Genomic DNA, 5786 nt, shown 5'->3' with positions numbered 1-5786 from the left:
AGTCCCAGACCCAATGACATGAAACTCATGCCAGGTGCGTGTGCATACATGCTCAAAATCCTGAGAGGGGAACGGAGGAGAAAGGATTACGGTGTGGCTATCACCCTTGGGGGTGATTTATCACTTTCTGTCTCTCTGTCTCTCACTCTCTCCAGTGAGTGCATGTGCCTTATAGCAAAAATCTCTAAAAAATTGATTTTTTAAAATGTATATAGAAACTTACATATCTGAAACATAGGATAGACTTTTTTGGATAGTCTTTTTTACATCCAAAAAAAAATATTGAAAAATTAATCATGTACAAAAGCCATAATGTAAACTTTTTAAAATGTTTTAAACTATAGATTTTAAGAACAATATTTTCAGATCACAATTTAACAAAATGAGAAGTAAATAATAGGGGCCAGCAGGTGGGTATAATGGTTAAGGCACTGGGCTCCCACATGTACAACTGTGGTTTGAGTCCCAGACCTGGTGGCTTGCTTTCTCATTTTACCTTTCTCTTTCTGGTCAAATTAAAAAATAATAATAAATAAAATAAATAATTATAATTTTTTTTAAGAATTCGCTTTATTCATTTATTTATTTTTAATTTGACCAGAGACGAACAGAGACAGAGAGAGAATGTGAGAAAGCAAGTCGCCAGGTCAGGACTTGAACCATGGTCAGACATGTGGATGTCCAGCACCCTTAACCACCATGCCGCTTGCTAGCCCCATAAAATGAATAATTTTAAAATAAATAAATAGTAAAAAGTGGTTGAAAGGTCATAAGTACTTAGTAAATGATCTTCCTAATGATGATAAATTTAAAAGGATATTTTTAAATGGATGTAGTAAGATATAAAAACATATTTAAAATATTTATTTAATTTTTCATCTTTTAAAAATAATCATGAATTGTTATTATTATTATTATTATTATTCCAATTTGACCAGAGAGCTAGGCACCCAGCACCTTAACCCTAGCAGCACCTGCCAGCCCACAAAAACATATTTTTATATGAATTACCAAGCTGGAGAAAAAGTAAGATATCTGGGGGCCAGCAGGTGGCATGGTGGTTAAGAGCGCTGGACTCCCACATGAGTGGCTTGCTTTCTCACTTTCCCTCTTTCTCTCTCACTCTGTACCCCTCTGGTCAAATTAATATAAATAAATAAATAAAAGTTAAATAAAAATAATTCTAAAAAAATAGAAAAAGTAAGAAATTTGTAAGGACAGAAGAATAAAGTAAAAGTAGAGACTTGGAGAGGTAAGTGAACACTAAAACCACTTTTTATAAAGAAGATATCTCTGCCACTGCTTATTTCCCGCTGTCAGGATGAGGAAACAGAGGTCACCGCACAGGTAGGTCTCCGCCCTAGGCTGTGGCGGCGCCGGCGGCTCCAGCCTTAGCTGTTCCTCTCTGGTCGTCGTGGGCGGCTCCCTCCAGCCTCCTCCGCCAGCTGAGCCCGCGGGAGCCCGGGACGGGCGCCACTCCTCCGTCTATCCCTGATCCCCGAGGCCAGCCGCCTGGTCATGGCACAGCCAGGCCTAGCTCCCCAGCCTGACGTTTCTTTTCAGCAACGAGTAGGAGAATTGGAAAATTTTAATGCAGAATTTTCACGTGCACAACAGCAGCTTGAGCAAGAATTTAATCAAAAGAGAGCAAACTTTAGAGTTATATTTGGCTAAAGAGGATCTGAAGAGACAAAATGCAGTGTTACAAGCTGCACAAGATGATATGGGACACCTTAGGACACAGCTATGGGAAGGTCAAGCAGAGATGGAGAATATTAAAGCTATTGTCACAGTCTCTGAGAATACTAAGCAAGAATTATGAAGTGAAAAGACAGTGGAGAGAAGTGGCTTCACTTCAGGCTGTCATAAAAGAAACAATTTGTGATTATGAGCACCAGTTCCACCTTAGGGTGGAGCAGGAGCGATCTCAGTGGTTACAGTATCAAGAATCTTCAGAGAGGGAAATAACTGATTTAAGAAAGCTGCTGTCTGAAGATCAAGAGGAGGAAAATTTAGAAAATGAAATGAAAAAGGCCCAAGAAGATGCAGAAAAACTTCGGTCTGTTGTGATGCCCATGGAGAAGGAAATTACAGCTTTGAAAGAAACTGACAGAGGGTGAAGACAAGATCAAAGAGCTGGAGGCCTCAAAGGTTAAAGAACTCCATCATTATCTGGAAGCTAAGAAATCTTGTAGAACTGATCTAGAGATGTATGTAGCCATTTTGAATACTCAGAAATCTGTTCTAAAGGAAGGTGCTGAGAAACTGCGTAAAGAATTACATGAAGTTTGCCATCTCCTGGAGCAAGAGCAACAACAGCACAACCAGTTAAAACATATATGGCAGAAGATCAATGACCAGTTTCTGGACTCTCAGCGTTTGCTTATGAGAGACATGCAGCGAATGGAGCTCAATTCAGAACAGCTCCGACAGGTTGAAGAACTGAAGAAGAAAGATCAGGAGGATGATGAACAGCAAAGACTTAATAAAAGATCACAAGAAAAGAGATCCTGAGGAAGAAGTAAAAATACCAGCAGTATGTGCTATTACTCAGGAAGAATCTTCAGCCCAGTTATCAAATGAAGAGGAGCATTTAGACAGCACCCATGGATCAGTCCATTCCTTAGATGCAGACTTGTTGTTACCATCTGGAGATCCATTCAGTAAATCAGACAATGACGTTTAAAGATGGACTCAGGTGAGCACAGTCTACAGACAGCTTGGGAACCTCTGGTTCATTGCAATCCAAAGTTTTAGGATATAATTACAAAGCAAAATCTGCTGAAAACCTGGATGAGTTGGATTTTGGACCACTGGTGGGAGCAGATTCGGTGTCTGAAAACTTTGATACTGCATCCCTTGGGTCACTGCAGATGCCAGGTGGGTTTATGTTAACGTGGGTTTATGTTAACCAAAGATCAGGAAAGAGCAATCAAAGCAATGACGCCAGAACAAGAAGAGACAGCATCCCTCCTCTCCAGCATTACCCAGGGCATGGAGAGTGCTTATGTGTCCCCCAGTTGTTACTGCTTAGTCAGTGAGATGGAATGAAATCTTCTGCAGAAAGAGGTACGTAACGCTGGAAATAAACTTGGTAGACGTTAAAACAGTTACAAGGAATTCAGATTCAGGAGGCTGAAACGAGAGACCAGGTGAAAAAAAACTGCAGGTGATGTTAAGGCAAGCTAATGACCAATTAGAGAAGACAATGAAAGATAAACAGGAGCTGGAGGACTTCATAAAACAGAGCATTGAAGACTCAAGTCACCAGATCTCTGCACTTGTCCTAAGAGCCCAGGCCTCTGAGATCTTACTGGAAGAATTACAGCAGGGATTTTCCCAGGCAAAGAGGGATGTTCAGGAACAGATGGCGATGCTGATGCAGTCTCGAGAACAGGTTTCAGAAGAGCTGGTGAGGCTACAGAAAGATAATGACAGTCTCCAGGGAAAGCACAGCCTGACGTGTCATTGCAGCAAACCGAAGACTTCATCCTCCCAGACTCTACAGAGGCACTCCGGGATTTGGTTTTAAAATACTGAGAGAACATCATTAATGGTGCGGACAGCGGCAGACCACATGGAAGAGAAGCTGAAAGCCGAAATACTTTTCCTCAAAGAGCAGATTCAAGCAGAACAGAGTTTAAAAGAAAACTTTGAAGAAATTCTACAGCTAGAAATAGAAAACTGCAAAGAAGAAATAGCTTCCATTTCTAGCATAAAAGCTGAATTGGAAAGATTAAAATTAGAAAAAGGACAGTTGGAGTGCACATTCAGAGAGACATCTCAGCAACTTGAAAGTCTTCAGGAGATAAAGATCTCTTTGGAGGAACAGTTAAATAAAGAGACTGCTGCCAAGGCTGCCATTGAACAACTAATGTTTGAAGGGAAGAACAAAGCTCAGAGATTACAGATAGAATTAGATGTCAGTGAACAAGTACAGAGGGATTTTGTAAAGCTTTCACAGACCCTTCAGGTGCAGTTAGAACGGATCTGGCAAGCAGACTCCTTGGAAAGGATCCAGGCAATTCTGAATGATACCAAACTGACAGACATTAACCGGCTCCCTGAGACATGACATCCCAATAGCAGGATCCTAGCCTGCACTTTGGGTTTTTAACTCATCCTTAGAGCAACATTAATTATTATTTAACTCTTAACTGAAGAAGCAGAAGTCACAGTAAAAGGAAGACTGGAGAAATGTTTATTTCTAGTAGGAGATGATTGTGCAGCATGGGAGCAACCAGCAGCCAGGATGATGTGCAGCAGAAAGACCTTTCAAATGGGAACACTAACAAAACTAGGACTTGATGCCAATGAGCCTGGGATCAGATTTGGTGATGGAAGAAGCTCTGTTTCCTTGCCTGCTTTCTCCAAAATTGATGTTTGAAATACATCTCCCTACCCCCAAGCAACATCCCAATGGTGCTTGGAATTACATTTTCTGTTCATAGATATTGGGAGAGAATTCTTTTCTGTTGTCTAGATAGAGTCATCAGTAACAGTATTCAACTAGCAGACACTGTAGTATGCTGTATAAATACTTTATATTAAAATATGAAGGTTGAGAGCAGGGCATTGGCTACTGTTTCCTTAGCTCACACTTTTGTTTTCATCATTTTGTTTTGCATTGAGGACTTTTTTTTTAGAGGTTTTGCTATAGGGCACGTGCGCTCGCCAGACAGACAGAGAGAGACAGAGAGACAGAAAGCATGAAATCACACCCCCCCCCAGGGGGGGATGGAAACGCCGCAATCCCTTCTCCTCCATTCTCCTCTCAGGATCTTGGGCACACACGCACATGCGCCCGGCGTGAGTTTTAAGCCACTGGGTCCGGGATGCGAACCACGGTCAACTACATGGGAGTCCAGCGACATAGCCATTACAATAACTGCTGGTCCCGCTGTATTGAGGACCTTAAATGCTACTGAAAACTTGTCTGAGAACTGTAAGACTGACAAAAGGAACCAATTCAACAAATCAATAAATTATGAAAATTTGAAAAAAAAGAAGATATCTGCTAATTCTGAGTGACCTTGAATCTCTGTTTTGAGGAATGCACAGGAGAAGGACTATAAATCATTTTTTTAGAATTATTTTATTTAATCTTATTCATTATTATTACTTTTATTTTCATTTGACCAGAGAGAGAAAGAGAGAGAAGGAAACTGAGAAAGCAAGCCATCAGGTCCAGGACTCAAAACACAGTCAGCCATGTGGAAATCCTCCGCACTCAACCACCAGGCCACCTGCTGGCCCCTTGGGCTGTAAATCTTAGGGCCTATCCAAAGTAACAGGTCTAATTAAAGACAGCCACATTTTGCTGGAACTCTGAAAGATTTCACTATCAGTGTAAAAGTGAACAAAAAGGGATAGCAAGGAAACATACTTAATCTTGACTCTGAAACTGGAAAAAGAAAAAAAAAATTCCTAAAGAATTTCTAACCAAAATCTGAGCCTTTCTGTCTGCGACCCAAAATACATGCCACGTGTGAGGTCTTTCAAACCACAACTCTCAACTAGAAAATTTTAAATTATCCCAAGTTGGTAGTGCCCCCAGGTGACAGGTAAAAGCAAACATAAATTGTCTCTGGAGGAATGTAATATAAACCCAAGCAAAAAAAGAATTTTACACACAAAGCTCCAAGTAAATTGTACTCAAAGTCAAAAATCATAAAATGCTAATGGAAACAAGACACGATGATTCTGAATCAAGAATAACAGATTTTCTTTTGGCCAGAACTGCCATCTTCCAGTAATTAACTAAAATGATGAACACAAAGGGAAAG

General features: G+C 40.5%; 1 pseudogene; it reads left to right on the top strand.

The window, feature by feature from the left end:
* The first annotated feature begins 1518 nt into the window (after positions 1–1518).
* Positions 1519–4193, top strand: LOC102486576 (rab GTPase-binding effector protein 1 pseudogene; annotated as a pseudogene).
* Positions 4194–5786: the final 1593 nt, after the last annotated feature.

The sequence above is a fragment of the Tupaia chinensis genome, unplaced genomic scaffold, assembly GCF_000334495.1.
Source record: "Tupaia chinensis unplaced genomic scaffold, TupChi_1.0 Scaffold143732_1, whole genome shotgun sequence".
NCBI lineage: Eukaryota > Metazoa > Chordata > Mammalia > Scandentia > Tupaiidae > Tupaia > Tupaia belangeri.
This window is presented reverse-complemented; position numbering and strand designations above follow the sequence as displayed.